Genomic DNA, 17566 nt, shown 5'->3' on the forward strand with positions numbered 1-17566 from the left:
CCATAAAGTTCACCTGAAAAAATGGTGCTGATCACTAAACCTCACTTTATTATATGGGTTTCTTTTTCTGTTTTCTTGACCATTTTTTAAGCACACATCAGTCTACAAAAAGTAATAACTGATAATATTAAAATAATTTCAAAATAATCAAAGCAGTATTCAAGAAGCATTGTTGTGAATCTCCCAGATAATTGTGGGGTTTGTGTTTTGGTTTTGTTTTGGATGGGGAAGTTAGGCAGTGAGGTGATGGGAAAATATACAGTGGCATGGCTGTTTCTAATGGCATTGCAGCAATAAAAGGCCAATTATTAAAATAATACAGTTTTACTTGTAGAAATGCATGTGTCTGTTCAAGTTAGTTCAGTCAGAGGAGCTGTATTGTCTTCAGTTGGATTCTCAGCATGTGGGAATGAACTTGCCTCAAAGCAGATCTGTGTGTCACCTGAAAAAAGTCACGTTTGTGTTATATTTTAAAAAGTCCTAATTCGCTGTGTCTAGCTATACCACAGGTCCTTGTTATTGCCCTTTCTCGTTGTTCTGTTACTTGAAGGTCTAGGTTTGTGTGAGTTTATTGAGCCCTCTGTGGTTTGCAGTGTAGATTTTTAAATAAAGAAGTATCATCATGATTGCTAAGATCTATCCTGTTTTTGAAGAAATCATTCTTTGGGCCCTGTTCCTGTAGAAACTTATTTTTGCCAAGAGTTTTCTTTTGGCCTGCAAGACCATTTTAAATTAAAAGATGAGGATACTTGACTCCTCCATGAATATTTAAAAGTTGTAAATAATGATTGTGATATAAAGAAAGCTTGTATCCCCTTATTTTAATGGTGGATGATTCATCGCTCTGTCAGTTTGATAAATTAACTGAGAGTATAAATATCTATTCTTATGTAATTGTAATGCTTTTTTTTATTTCTCCCCCCTCTGCCCCATTTTCTACTCCCCAATTGCAGTAATTTTTTTAGCATGACAAGCTATTCAGCCTTTTGCCAAAGCCAGTAGATCCAAGTCTCTTGCTTAATCCTCTCCTTTTCCCGTTTTTGAGGAGTGGATCTGGGACACTGTTGTGTTCTCTGTCACAGAAGATTGCTGCCAGTACTGACTATGACTCCAGAAATATCAGCCAGCTCCCAGAGACTAAGTTTAATTCAAATCCTCATGCCCCGAGACCTCAGCCAGTTTTACCTATCTTGAAGAGTAAGCAAGGGGAAAAAAAATGTCACTGTTCAAGTACAAGGCATGTAATTGGCAGTAGCAAGTAACAACTTCCTGCTGCTAAAAATATTTTGCTGTATTTCATTTTCCTAGCATTAGCAAGTCAGCAGTCTGTTCTGAAAAACAGCATTTTAAATGGTACATGAAAACTCAGCTATTTGAAACAGTGAGTGAACAGCAGTTTTTCCTGGTGCCCTAGGCTTCCTAATTACTGCAAATTAAATTGAAACAGGTGTGTTCAGAGGCAGCTGAGCTAACATTGCCTTGGCCCAACTCTAATTGCAATCCTTGACAAGTGAAGTTGCGGTATTTTAGGGTTAATGCATCACTTTTTACTCCATTTTCTGTTCTTCCTGAGCTCCTATCAGGAGGCTCTTTGAACCACTAATGCAAGGTGGCAATTCATTTTGGTGACAAGTGCATTCATATGGGAAACTGGCAGGTTTCTGGCAAGGTGGCTTTTAACAGGATCAGAGAATAGCATAAAACAATTGAAGGAGTACCATGGAGGGAATAGAAAATATTGCCAAGCCAAACCCAGATCTTTTGGTTGTTTTTGCAATGTCAATAACTGCAAATACAGTGGATACAGGCTTTGGCTTAGTTCCCTTGATACAGGTTGAGAAGCAATTGCAAATGTCCTGACATCCTTAGAAAACAGTAAGTCCCTAGTTTGCATCTATTTTCTCCCATTTTATTGGCTTGTGAGTGAAATGCCATCTTATCAGGAGATGCACTGTGACATAAGACTGGAAATCCATTAGGTATTTGCTGTAACAGTGTCCCAAATCTCAGAGGTTTTGAGGTTGCTTTTGGGATGCTGAAGAACTCAATAGTTTTCCTTCAGTTTGCAGGAAGTGAGGACAGTGGGCCTCACCTGCCCCTTTAGCTGATGGTGTCCCAGATGGTGCCAAGCTCATACTTGACAGATTAAAGTTTAGCCCAGAAACATTTGGGTTGCTGGTTGGTATTGAGAAGCAGCCAGAGGCAATATTAGTCCTTGAAGACAGTGGGCCTGCTGTTAGATCTCTAGTCAAATGAAAACCTTAACAGTCAAAATTAGTCCAGCCATCTGAGAGCATGTTTCAGAAGTAATTCAGGCAGCTTTTTGACTGACTGACTTATTTTTTTAACTTGGCCCTTTTCTACTACACTTTAAAAAAATTAATTTTTAATTTGATACCGGAGACAGGATAAGGGTTTACTTGCCAGAAGGGCATCTCTGCAATGCTTTTGGCACTGCAGCTCCAGGACCTGCCTGTTGATTTCTGGGTAGAGTTTAAAGTGCCTCTTAGAGTCTTTTAAGAATCAAAAAGACATTGCTTTTGACTAAATGGTTGCCTGTTGTTGGGACAGACTTCCTGTACCAGGTGCCAGGGCATACAGAGCCCTGAACTGGTATGTTTTACCAGCTGAATTTAGATTCAGATGAAGAGAATGATAAAGAACGCAACCTTCCTGGTTCATCCCTAATGTTTCACTCCTGATCATACAAATGGATTAAACCAAGAGACATCCTTCATTTTTAAGAGTAATCAATTTCAGGTACTTTCCTTTTTTTTTTTTTCACTTTTGTACTTGAGCTTTGTCCTGTTTCTGTCCTGTTTAAAGATACAGTCCTGAACAGCATTTTGAGGAAGGGATTGCAAAATTTAAGTGCCAAGTGTGGATCTGTACTACTTGAGCTACTGAAGATATGAGAACATAAACTAGAAAGAGGGCAGCTCTATCCTGCTCCAGAAGAGGCAGGAACAATTACTTGGCAATGCTGGTTTATGCTCTTACTGCAGTTCTTCTGAGGCACTTTCTTCTTCCCTGTCAAAGTTAGATATGAGTTTGCCTTTAAAGTACAAACTTTTAATACCACTTAAAAATGTAACTGAAATACATTGCCTGAGTACATCCATTCAGATTGATATTATTTTCTTGGAGCTTGGTACTCACTATTTTGGTGAAATACACAATTCAGTAGGCAAAAGAAAAGTAATTTAATAAAATCTTTCATTCCTGGGCTCATTTAGTGTGTTCCATAGTGCTTCAGAAACAAAGCACTAGTGTTTGGACCTGCTTTTCTTTCTACTTTTCTGACACTATGCATTTATATTTCAGATGTTTGAAATTTGTGAGTAGATTGTTGCTGTGAATATGGGTGCCTCCTGAGTAATTCATGTGTTTGTACAGATATATAAAGCCAGAGAAAAAATATGAATAAGGCAGAAATTGGCTGAACACTGTGGGAAGCCAGAAGTCATTGGTAACATAATTTTGACATTAAAGCAAGAAATTCTCTACTTAATTTAATCTCTTCTCATGTTAGATCTTTCACTGCTTTTTTAGTAAATCATCTTTAAAGCCATTTAACAAGTCTCTACAGATGAAGTGAGCCAAGTGGGTGAAAGTGACTTGTATTTATAAAGATGAGATCCAGATGGCAAAACACGGAAATGAAAACCTAGTGGACAATGTTAGAACAAAAGACATAGATGGAGGAAAGTGGCTATGAGTTTTCTTTGCAGTTGACACATGTTCTAGAACAGCTGTGAAGATTGTTCGGGAGATCATAGAAGGGAAACCTGTTCTGTAAGTTTTCCATCTTGACTCAAACTTCATTTGAGATGCAGCTGGTTAAGGGTACTCTAGAGAAAGGAAATAACAATTACCAGTGCAGTTTCTTACTTCTGTTTCTTTTCCAAATCCTCTTCTGCTGCATGAACCTGGCCTTACTACTCAGAAGAGAAACTAGAATTAGTTCTATTTTCCATATCACATCTGTTCAAATCTTTCTCTGCACACTTCACTGGGACTTAGCACCCAGCTGTGCCTTGGGTGAGTTCTGTGTTTACTGAACATCTAGATTAAAAATTCATAATTTAGAAGAGCCAGTGGTGTGATCCCAGAAAGGTCTCTTATTCCCCATGGCACAGCGTTGAGCCTGAGAACCTGTTGTCATCAAGATAAGTTTTGTGGGCTTGAAGGGCAGAAATTCCACTCTTCTGTTAAGCATGTGAAGGCTGTAGCCACTGCTTTGGTGAGGAGGCACCTAAAATCTTTAGTGGGTTCAGTGCGAATATGTAGGATCCTTTAAAAATGCAAAAGGTTGGTATCTCCTTATTAAGTGCTTAAAAACAGTTGAGTAGTGAGTGTTAAGCATTACTTTTGGACCATTAATTGCTAGTGACAAGGAATTTGTCATTTATCATGATTCCAGAGAACAAAGCCAATGAGGCTTTGTGACCTGTGTCCTAATACACAGTGAAGATTGTCAAAATAAACCAGAGAGTATACTTAGAACTTTTCCACCACTTCATAGGGCCAGTACTTTGTGGTTGGTGCATATTTTACCCTGGCTTCTTAAAAGTAGTTACTGTTTTAAATTAAATGCAACATGAAGCAGTAATAATCTAGTAGTCTGCATCTCCTAATAAAAGCATAGAATAATTAATTGCTTGCTTGTGCTCTCTTGGTTGGTTAAAGGTGTTTTTCACCACAAAGAATATACAGGGATAGACATCAAGTATGTCAGATCATAGTTTGAATCAAGGAGACCATCAAGATATTATGTGATGTATACAGCAGAAAATTTATAAAAATATAACTTCTGCTGCTTCTTGACCTTTAAAAGATGCAGAAATTAATCAGACTGCAAGCATTACCTGCTGTCATAGTTGATCTTAGTAGAAAAATGCTTTCTGGGGCATGTTTCAGCCAAATACTGATATTCAAGCATGTGAACAACCTCTGTTGCCTTAGAGCCTATGGTTCCCACTGATGGATCTATGTAGAAAGCCTGGCTTCAAAGATGGAGTTTTTTTTGTTTGAGTTTGGGGGGTTTAGGGTGAAGTTCTTAATGTAGCCAAGGTCTTGTGAAGGGCAGCCAAAATAATTATGAATCTTAGTCACACTAGTATGCCAAAATTGCAAAGGCAGTGATTTAATGCTTCCAGAGTAATAAGAATGATTGAGTGCTTAACCGTGCTCCCCTTCCATAGCTTCCATTGCAAATCTCTAGTCCACATAAGGTATGTTTATATATCAGAGGAGTCTCTCTTTTGTCCTTGCTTTTTTATGCCATGGAGGTCGGAATAATTTGCAGGTTAGTGCAATGCATGATTTAGGCAACAAACTTCTACACTTAAAACAGAGCTTCCCTTCATTGTTTTTGCACTTCAGAAATAGCAATGGCTGACTGATGACCCTTGGGGCAAGAACTATGGCATTTTCATCACTAGGATCTTTCCAAAATACATGATAATTTAAGTCAAGTTTATCCATAGACCCATTTTGACTTAAGCCTTGAGCCTGCTGTTTTCAGAGAAAATGATGTTTTTCATTGTTTCCACACTGAAACAGGTTACACTCTAAATTGGCTAAATCAATGCTCAATGAAGAACTCAGGGTTCAGAAGTGAAATTAAATCTTTTTTTGTTTGTTTGTTTGCAACAGAGTATTTTTCAGTTAGGACTTACAGGTGCCCATCTGACTGCCCACTTTCCTTCCCCTCTCTTTTGGGAAGGGGGAGGAAGTTTGTTTAGAAGTAGGTTCCTTCTCCTTTTGGGCAGTCAGCCTGTGGAGAAACATTTCATTTCATGACACATCACATCAGATTTACATTTGGAACCGTACAAATTTTTGTACTGTGGGCACCTGCAGCTTGTACAGAGGTGGTGTGGAGTGCCACATGCTAATTTAACATAATTTCCTGAGAAAAGAACTGGATGGCAAATGAAGGATAGTGCTGCCAGTATTTATAATTTATTATATATATATATATATGTGTGTGTGTGTGTGTGTGTGTTTTTGAAACAATGTGGCCCCTGCTTCTGTTTGTATTTATAATTTAGAATGAATCATAACCAGAAGTCAGAACTGTGCTGGTGAAAATAATGGATATTAATATTAGAAGTGCCAGGGCAGATTTTGTATATCAAAAGCTGACAAAAAAGACAATTTGCAGAGGTTTCAGTAAGTGCATCATTAAATCATCCTTGGCTCTTTCTCAGTTGTTTTTTTAAAAACGATGCTTCTCTAAGCAAAAATATAAACATGTGAAGCACTGAAGGTGACTTTCTTGGAAGAACTGGATTTTTTCCTCACTAAGGAAATATATTTTTTCTGAAGATGTCCAACTGATTAATGCCAGACCTCATGGAATTACTGAGTGAAATCCTCAAGATGTTTTAGTGGTTTTATAGCACAACTTGGTTGTCAATGTTTTTGTGTATATGAAAATATTTGGCAGCTTTGTTGACCAGATAGGCGATGGTATGTGAATTTCACATTTTATATAAAGGCCCTTGGTTTCATATCTGCAATTAGGGGTTTAACATTCAGTTTAAACAGCAGTTAAGTGATTGCCTTCATAATTTCTGTAATATCATGAGCAGGGAGGGCCTTGTGTCATGCTCCACTCCACCAGCTCTGAATATTTGGTTTTCCTGAAGTCATTTTTGGACCCAGCAAGCTGTCAAGCATGGGATTGCCTGTAGTCCTGCTGGCCTCAGCAGCTCTCCCCATGGCCCGTGAAGGGACTTAGATTGGCTCTCCTGGTGATACAAGCAAGTTCCATTCTTGCAGTGGAACCCCCTTACTATGTTTGGCATGGGCAGCACTGAGAAACATACATATTGTATAAATTCCCTTCTTGAAGTACTACCAGTACTTTGGTTAAGCCACTGTAAAACTACTGGTATGCATTTGTTCATAGTTTGGAAAATACTGTTTTCATTACAGGAAACTAATATAAACATCAGCAATATTGCTATCAAACAAATTAGTTCTCATATGAAATGTATGGTAAGTAAATTTGTTGTGTAGATGAATACAGTGCTATTTAATGGAACTTGGTTTGGTGCCAAGCAAACATATGGATCTTTAAATGCATTCCCCTTGGGCCTATGTTGAAATCATCCACCAATAACATGGCCCGAATTCCCTTCCAGATTTACAGGCTGGCTGCCCTTATTGTATGAGGTTTGAAATGCAACTTATGGTGCAACAATTTCTGTTTTGTTTGTTTGGGGATTTTTTTTAAATTTTCTTCACTAAAGTTTTTCTTCTTTCCCTTCTCTTGCCACTCTCCCCAACAACCTTCCTTTCGCCCTGGAAAAGAGTTTTATTTTATCTTCAAAAGCTACAAGGATTCTTGGTTCCTTTGGGGATTCTTGTCTTCATTTCTCTTCTAGTTCTTTCCTTTTACCAGGGAAAATTTATATAAGGGGAGATAAGTGGAAGACAGGGTAATACAGGGTAATATTTTTGTCTTTACAATATTAATATTTGCCTCTTTACAATATTAATTAATTACTTTAGGAATGTATTTATTTTGTAAAAAAAAATCAGAAAATACTGATTTTTTTTAAGTTGTGACAGTCTGTGTTCTTTAACAGGAAGCAGTACTGACAAAACTACTTCAGCCATCATATTTTTAACCACAGGGCTTTAATGGGCTGCCACAACAGGTTACATTACACTTGCAGCAGAAGTAATAGCATAGATCCTCTTCTGTGATCTTGTTACTGTGTGTACTTGCTTTGCTTGCTGGATGTAGTAGTATTTGAAATCAGTGTAATTCCCTTCTTGTAATTCTTCATGTAATTCATGAGTGAAACTCATGTGTCAAAGCTTAATACAGAGTTCCCCCATAGCAGTCACTATTAAAGTAGGTTTTAAAAATTACTGTAATTACTTCAAGTCATTTAAATTTAACTCACTGCAGTTTCTTTAAAACCTTCCTTTTGTACTTAATCGAATGCTGAAGTGGTGCTAAAAAGGATTTTAGCATCCTTTAGCAATCCTTCGTTTTACTTTGGCAAATTCCTTCCAGTGTTACAACCACAAGCGAGGGTGTTATAACGATTTACTCGTACATCTGCGTGTGCTCATGTCTCTTGCAGTCAAAATTGTGTTTTGGCTTACTGAGACAACTGAATGGCACAAATTGTGTTCCTAGATTTGTGCCCAGCATAATCTCCAGAGCTTTGAACACATTTAGCTTCCGGCTGGCTGGCCAGACCTGGTCAGGTTACCTGGTGGTGGAACACAGAACTTTCAGGCATTCAAAAACAGCTTAACATCCACCTCCAGGCACTGGATGGAGACCACCATGGAGGGACTTGGTTTTAGGAGAGCATTATTTTAGGAAAATAAAATATTCTTTCAATAAATAATTAGGAGGACCTATTAATGCTATACAGAGTAGAGCAGTGTTGTCTGTGCCAGTTCCTTCAGTAAATTGGTGGAGCTCATTTAGGACCAGTTGAACTGTGCCAAAATACATCAGACAACGTCCTTACATGAGTGGAGTTACTGGGGGCTTGACCCCGTGTCATCTGAAGATCTGCTTCTCCTGGATAGAAAAGATGATGTCAAAAAGTTCAGCAGTATGCTTTTTATTAGTATTTTCTTAGAAACCTCAAAAAAACAAGCTGGCGAAATGATGGCATGATGCTGTCAGCTGAAGAGGGGGCACTTGTGTTCAAATTCATACAGCCACTACTGCCCTCGAAAACAGAGTTAGGGGCTAATTATAGACCCACTGATGTAATGAGAACATTCTGACCCACCATTATAGTCCTAATCATAGTTGTAAGTCTGGTAAATTAGAAAGTCTGTTTTTCTTGCTCTCTGCATACAAATTCCATTTCAGAATAACATTTTGCGTTATTTCAGGGAAGTGGCAGAGCTCTGAAGGTGATTAAAGTTACTCAGCCATCAGCAGTGTGACTTGTAACCCACCCAAAGGCTGCTTCTAATAGTATTGCTTCATTTTGTTACTTCTCTTGAAAATTCCTTAGCTGAAGGTGAGATGTGGTCTAGGGAACCTCAAATGTTAGACTGAAAAATTAGAGCTTTGTGAAGGTACTACATCTTGCTGTCTATTTTGTTAAAATCTTGGTGGGAAGATGGTAATGAGGAGTGGGGGCAGCCTGGGGGCATTGAGTCCTTTGTGAAGCGTAGAGCAGTGTCTGCACTGCAGCACTGTGCTCTGTGGGGCACTGTCCAGAGCAGGACCCACAACAGAGGAATCTGTGAAGCTCTGTGACTTCACTGTGTAAATCCAAGCTCAGTCATCACGTGTTTGATGGCACATGGACTTGTACAATGTTTTTACCAGGTAAGTGCACCAAGTCTGGCACCTTACACCCATGATTTTGCAAGAGAACGTTGGCTTGTGTCTCAGAGCAGTTGACTGAAATGTTTCAAGGCAAACCCAAACTTTCAATGTAGGCTGTACTGTTGAAGATCACTTAAGCTGAATTATTCAGCTGCTCACCCTGGGTTCCCTTTGGTCTTATCTGGGAAGAGTTATCTAGTCCCTTCCCAAACAGTTTCCAGCTTGGATCCCAGCTCTCTCCATGACTGCTTTGTGTGAGCAGTGTTTTGGACTCAGAGTAGAACTGAGAGTGGAAGGGCAGGAGCCAAATGTTCAAGAAGTTTCTTCTGCCTGCAGGGGCATCAGTGGCACATGCATGACCAGAGCATCACATGTGGGGTCAGCATCAGACTAAGGTGAGCCTGTCAACATGCTTTGAGGTTGGGTGGCTGCAAGTAGGCTGTGGTCCTGCCCATTCACTCAGACACAAACTGGGCTTTCCTTGCACAGCCCAAGTGCAGAGACAAAACCTCTAGGTCTTGAGTGTGTTTGGATCTGGTGTTGCAATCCAAGACCTGAGGTGCACTGAGGGATGAGCTGTCATAGCAATATGCATGGATGAGAAACAGGATCCCAGAGGATTTGACCTTCTTGGAAGACAAATGGCATGTAATACTGGGGGATTTTATGTGGGTTGGTTTGGGGTTTTTTTGTGTTTGTTTTTTTTTTTTAATAGGATCAAAAGCAATGAATAATATGAGGAGACAGAAAAGTGTTTGAAGTTGGCAGTCAATACTTGGGAATCAGATATCAGAGATACCAGGCATGATGCAATTCAATGAGACATGCTGGGAGGGGGTGAGGGAGGACAGCAGAGATGGTGAATAACCTTCAGAGGAAAGACTCTGGGGGCCATAACCACATTTCAGAGAAGATGTAATACTTAAGGGGACAGAGGGGCAGTAGAAAATGTCAGAAGCCTTCAAGAGGGCCAGAAGGTTATGATCTGTTCCCCAGCCACCACTTGGAGATAAGCTTCTCTTTAGGAAAGAATCAGAAATATTTAAAATTGATGTGAAGTGCATTCAATAAAGTGCATTGTCAGCTGATCCCTCAGCCAAATTTTAAACATGGTCAGAAGCGTTTCAAAGCTTTTTAATCTTTTCAATTATAAATCAATGTTTTTCCACTGTATTAAAATTACCATAAACTCCCAGCCTTTGTGATAAGCCACCAGATATAGAACTAGAAGCCAGCAAATATTTCTTGCTAATAATTTTAGAAGAAGTTCTTAATTCTTTCCCAAGAGACTGTAAAAATTGATTCCCAAATTCAGTTCAAACTGTTGTGGATAACTGCTGCTTTGGATATATAGGATATAATTCTTTGGGTAAAGGTTGGAAAGTTGTTGGTTTAGCAAACTTGAAAGTATGTTAGTTTAGCAAAGCGAAACAAAAGACACACTGTAAAAAAAAAAACTACAAAACTGCTCAGTCTAGTTGCTCCGTCCCAAATGAAATGTGGAAAGTAAACCAACTGCATAATGGACTAAATGCAGAGCTAAAAACTTGTGCCATTCTATTACAAATGTCATGATTTTGTGATGTATTTCCTAAAGCTTTAGCTCATTTAAAGTCATGACTGTGAGAATTTTTACTTATTAGCATTTCAAGTTTTTTGTCTGAATTGCATGAAAATATGCTCTAAAAACTCTATAAATCAAAAGCAAAGGAAAAAAGAAAAAAACCCACAAATTATCTTTAGTAAAAAAGATAATTTGGGGATTTTTTAATCTGGTCATAAAACCTCAGGGTGTATATCTGAGTGCTATATGTGAGTAACCTATATTTGAGTGCTACATTTCACCACCAACTTCAAAGTGATCATCCAGCCTCAAGAGGAATATTTGCTAAGTAATATGACCAGGTCAATATGAGGGTGATTCCACTGCATGACTACACTGCCAGTTGAATTTACTGACATGTAATTTAAAACTTCATTCTTGCAGATAAACCTTTTTTTTTTCCTACACTTTCAGAAGTGAACCTGGAAAGCATCTGAGATCACCATTCTCCTTATTTTTTTTTTTTTTTTTTCATCTTAGGGAAATGGTTGTCATTTATTCCTTGATATTCAGTTCCTATATGAGATCTAAATTCTTCACCCTTGCCTTATGTCATATTTTGCAGGTCTATAGAATTTTTATTGCTCAATGTTGTACTTGGTTGGTGTCCTCTGGATGAGATCTTGCAATAGCAGAGTTGCACAGAATAACTTCTGCCCATCTCTTAGGAATGTTGCTCACGTTTTTAAGGCAAACTGAAAAAGAGCTTTGCCCTCTTGCAGCATAATGATAATGAATTGTATGTGGTTTGTCATATGGTGTAACTTTAAATCATCCATCATCCATACTTTGTGATAGTACAAAAAGTAAAAAAACAGTTACCTTTTTAAAAGTGAGTTGGCTTAAAAAATAACCAAATTCCATTTAACTCTCTGCTTAAAAAAAAAAAAAAAAGGGAGGGGGGATGGGGGGTAGGGAGGAGAATTATTTTTTTGGGTGGAGAGCTTTTATTTCTAGCTTCATACCAAAGCAAATTTTTATGGCAAAGTTATAAAGCCCTGAAAATTGCAGTTCATAATGGAAACATTGGCAGACACTGAACGGTGCTGCTGTAAAGTAGTATGAAGCTTTAAGTTTTTCCACTTTTAGACCTGGAATAAAAGTAAATTACAACACTTTCCGTACAGGCATTTGATTTTCCCCCCAGTAATTTCTGCTGGATCTGTCCAGTGTTTCCTGACTTCCTATGTTGCCATTGGACTTTTTCCTATTGACTCTGCAATTGGTTTCATTCAATCAGTAGATTTACCAATGGGGATGCTCAAACAAAGTGTTGTTTTCTGGGGCAGAGGGTGTTGGGGAATGTAATCCTGGCTTGAGGAAAATTACACTGAAGATTTATGGAAGAAATTTACAGCAAATGGGGTTGCAACGAGTGTTATGGGACTCACAAAACCTGTGAAGTGATAAGGGTTCTTACAATATTGTTCTGCAGAAAAGAAACATTCTTTCAGACTCCATCCAAACCCATTGACCAAGTGGATGAAAAAGCACTTCAAGATGGAAATATCAGGATTGTTTTTCTTTCCCAAGGCAGGAGAAACAGAGCAGCAATGTGATTTTTCATAGCATTGCAATATGCTAGAGTATTCCAACAGGAGCAATTTTATCTGAAAGTGGATATGAAAGCAAAAGGCAGAATGGAAGTCAGCAAGTGGACAGGGCTTTTTTCTGGAATTATTCCTGGAGTCATTTCTCATACTGGCGCAGGCTGCAGGAAGCTGAAGATCAACATGTAGGTTATTTATAGCCGTTTGCAAATGATCTGTTTAGCTACTTCAGTCCTTAGGGCAAAACTTGCAATGCCACTTGTTTGGCCCCATGGTATTCCTGTTACAAATTATGGAGCCAGGGCATAAGCAAATAATGTAGTTTCTGGTTTGGATCCCTCCTTGAAGATGAAATATTTTGTTTATTATTGATTTTACTGCATCCCAATGGATTTGTGGTGCTTCCTTGCATGAACAACTCCGGGACATGATATGTTCCTAGCTGGTTTGTGTTTAGCTATTTTATACAGGCAGTTTTGCCTTCAGCCCTGTAACAACTCCCCAGGCTGCTGGGGCAGTTGGGACTTCTGGAGTTCTCTTTGGGCAGCAGGTAAACTTCCTTGGACTCTAATGGGAATGATTTTAAATCAAGAAACAAGAGACAGGTGCCTGAAATTTAGCCTTAAGGTAATATATAAAGACCTTTTTAAAAGTATCCAGATCAGGAGATAAACACTCCTGTGCAGACGTGGCAGAAAGTTGTACCTACCTTTTGCCAGAAATTGGAGTACCTGTAGGTCTTTACTGGATGGAAGTGTATGAGAGCTCCATAATCTGTTGCAGGAAAAGTTCTTTAGCCTTCACTGAGGAGCTGAGCTATTCAGCTGACTTTGTAGGCAAGTTCCAATAGCTGCATCTGAAAAACTGTGTAATGTTGAGACCCCAGTAAGGAAAGTGATGAGCTGGAGCAAGTGCAGAGGAGAGCTGTTACAGTGGATAGAAGGTTAGAGCATGAGAGGCTCTAGGAATTCCTGATGGAGCAGAATTTGCTTAGTTATAGGTGGTTGAGGGGATCTAGTTACTATCTTCCATTATTGAAGGGAGTTTTTGGAGATTTTTTTCAGACCCTCTGAAAGACACCATAGCAGACAGACAAGAGGCAATGATAACAATTTGTAACCAAAGAAATTGGTATTCTTCATCATGACAGTGGCGAAGCACCATGAAAAATCAGTCCCTCCCTGGGGGTTTTCGAACCTTCACCAGACCAGACCCTACTTTGAAGCAGGTGTTGCTCTGAGGAAGTTGGAGCAGGTGACCTCCTTAGGTCCCTTCCAACCTATTTTTATTTTGATTAATTTGAATTCATTTTACCAAAGGTAGCATCAATATGGAAGAAGAAGAAGTAGCAGAATTGAGGATTTGAGAAAAAGGCATGTATGTATATGACCAAACGAGAAAAACAGGTTTCCCACTATTTACTTTTAGTGGTTTAGTTTTCCTTTGGAAAATACAATTAGGAATAGTCTGAAAGTGAGAAATACAGTTAAATCAAAAGAGCTTAATATTTTTAGCTCCTGTTTTTCAGAAGTAAACCATTATTTTAGAAAAGTATATTTCCATTGCAAAGCAGAGGATGAGTGTAATGTTTCTTAATATGCAGTGAAAATTGCAAAGGCTACACTCTGCAAGCTTTTATGTAAATGTGTGTGTATTAAATAGATATAGACTGATGTATGCATTTTCAGTCAATGTACATAATTTTGCATTTTAAAAATTGTGAACGTGGAGATGTCAAATAGGATGTTTTGGGAAATAGAACTCTCAAAAGATTATATAGCATTATGAAAAGCTAAGGTGGTTTACACTTAATAATGACTTTTTTTGTTTGCTTCAGCTGAAGAACAGTTGTGGAGGGCAAGAAATGTGGAGAATAGGGCTTTTGCTAATACCTCCTTACTATAGCAATCAGCCTTGTCACTTTGCATTGGTTTTACTCTAAAGCTTGACAAAGAGATCACCTGTCCTATAAAACAGTCAGACTTGAGCAGATGAATAAACAACCAGGGACACAGTAATAGTTGGTCCATGGTGCTCCCTGTGGAGCCTATCTTGTTCAGGAAGCCAGGAAGCATATTTGGGAGCAGAAACCAGGTCTTCTCAGGGCTGGTCCAACTCACTTTCCTCTGGCCTGCTCTGTATATTTGTTGTTATTACGAGAACCAAAATCAACCGACAGCAGATAACCTTCTATTATAGGATCCTGATTGTTTTTAAACACTGATAAGGGCACTTTGTAAGATCAGCTTTTGATTTGCAGCTGTTTACATTTGGAAGATACTGAAAGATGTTAATGTCCCTTCTGGCATTTGTAGCTATTTTGTTTCCTGAAGATTTGTGGGTTTTACATGGCGTAAGATCTAACAATAACAGAGCTGTGACAAGCGGGATTGCTGTTGAGGTACAGAAGGAGCCTTTAGGTTCCAAAGAAGTTGTTTACTTTGCAAGTCAGTGTCTGCTTTCTCCAGTGACTCCTTTTGCATAAAGGGTCATCACTTTAGATGGAAGGTTCTCTAAAAAATACACAAGAGTTTTGCATCTGTGTGTGGATGAAAGAAGACTTCGAGCTGGGATTTCTTTTTTGCTCAGGTAAGGCTTCTTCCTGTACCATAGATGTCCTCACAAGACAAGCAAACATAATCTCTGTTACTGAGCCAAAAGGAGCAGATAAATCAGAAAAATTTTGCTCTTCTGCTGTTTTTCTCTTCTTGGTTTATGAAAGGTCACAGTGTGAACCACTTCAGTGCCTTCCACTGTTTTCTTTTACATTTTACAGTGCTTGCATGATCTCAGTGAGGGAGCACATTTATTGTGCATGCCATTCAGTTTAGATTCAACTGCAGCACATGATTACAGCAACTTAGAGGAAAAAACTGGAAAATAAGTCCCTGATGTAAAACTGGTAACTGAGCCAAAACAGTAGTGCCAGTTATTTCAATGCCTCACATAGTGATTTACGAATTCGCTGCAAACGCATTAAATGATTTATTGGGACAACTGTGCATATTAACCAGCTCTGTCAAAACCTTGGATGCAAACTTCTTTTGATGATAATTTTTCCTTTTAATATTTTACAGAGGCATTAGAAGGTGACAGTAGTGAAAGCTTATGTTTGCATCATACTTTTGAGTGCCACCCATGAGTTTATCCCTTCAGTCTCCACTGTATTATTTTATTTGGGAAAATATATGCAATGTCTCATGCAAGAATGAATACCTACAGGACTGATCTGAACCCTATAAATATTTAGTAGGCTGATTCATAACTTTTTTTTTCACACACACATATTGCACATGCATGCACCTACTGCCTACGTGGCTCTTTTAGGCTGCTGAAGACCGTGAGAAGTAGTTTGTAGCTGGCATCACTGATTGTCTTTCAGCCTTTGCCTACTCTTTCCTAATTTGCAATTTCCTAATTTAAGCTCACACACAGGTAAGTTCATTTTATTTCAGGCAAGCATTTACTTAGCATTATAGTAGTTTCTATCACAAGCCTCTTGTCCAAAAAAAGTACTCTCAAATGGTGCTTGCCTTGATGGTAAATACAGAAGCCCTATCAACCTTTCAAACTGTGTATGAGGCACCAAATACCTTTCCACAGGATAACATTACAGCTGTTGTCTTCCTACTAAAACTGCAACATGGAATGACTAAATGTCACCAGAAAGTTTTTAAGGTAAATTCAATTAATAAAAGCCCCAGGTTATTTATGTTCAGTTTAGAGCCTAAGAGAGGCAATAGGTCAGATTTTTTTTGATCCAATAAAGTCCCATCCCTTGACCTTATCTGTGTGCTGGCGAGGTGAAGCAGAACAAAGTGCCAGCACAAAGCAGACAGTGAGAGCTGTCTAAGGGCTGTAGGAGGAAATTGGAAGTAAAGACTTGTTTTTCGCACAGTGCAAAAGCCTGGTCTTTTTCCTCCCTCTTGGCTGGTTATCTGCAAATAAGCCAGATACCATTATAAACATTTTAGAAGATATTTTTTTGCAAATGTTCAGTGTGATTTGGTTGGTAACAACTCTAGAAAAGTTCCTTTTATTCTCACTACTGCATGTGTCTAGGGCTTAAGTGTCTCAGTCCTGTTGCATATCTATTTTTAAAAGCCATATTTTTTATAGCTTACATACAGAGTCTCCAATGCACATTTATGTGCTACAATGAGGTCATTTTTCTGGATAATTGGGAAAGTCAAGTAATTGCTAGCAAAAGTAAACATTTCTTTTAACGTCCATGAAGCAAGTCTTAGAACTGTTAGATACCTACACTTTTGAAATTAAACAGTGCTTTACATCAATGTGAAATCCATCTTGAGCTATGCTATGATGTCATCTGGCAATACCAGGGCACATGTAGGCCACTTCAATACCCTTCATTCATGATGGGGATCCTCATTGTGATTTCACTTTTCCCTTAGACAGCAAAAGGTGATCTATAAAAGGCGATATTCATAGGATTTGTGTGTATTTGTAGTATGCCTGTTGTCAGCTTAAGACACCAGTGGCACTGGCCAGCAGAGTTTTCTTTCTATTTTTATTGCCTTTATGCTTTCCAAAGCATGACCTTGTGGCTTTAAAGTAATTTACCTGGTGGCAGCAAGATACTTTGGAATCATCCCCTTTATTGCATTTATTCCAGACAAAACAGAACAAACTTGGTCTGTGTCTAGGCTTCTTTATTTAATGTGATTTGGGGTCATAATTTCCCATTTCAGCTCTGGTGGCCATAGCAGCTTCTCTGCTGATACATCCAGCTTAGTATGGAACCCGTTAGTGCCTTCTTCCATAGAATTTCCCACAAATTTCTTTTAGTTCATCAGTCTTGGGATAAGATATAACTATAAGAGCAAGATTTGTCCTTCCATGTCAGAAATGTTAATTCTGGGATTACTGCTTCTAATGCAGCATCACAATCTTCATCACTTTTCTGCTTCCACCTACTCTCTGCAGTTTTTGCTACCTTATGTCATTCACTAAACTCTTCAACTCAAGCTCCACCAGACAAGACTTGTCTTTTTGTTATCTCACAAATTCTGACTGGGATGTCAGTTAATTATTTTAGCTGTGGTTATTCCCAATAATTAGTGG

Source organism: Poecile atricapillus, chromosome 3 (assembly GCF_030490865.1).
Source record: "Poecile atricapillus isolate bPoeAtr1 chromosome 3, bPoeAtr1.hap1, whole genome shotgun sequence".
NCBI lineage: Eukaryota > Metazoa > Chordata > Aves > Passeriformes > Paridae > Poecile > Poecile atricapillus.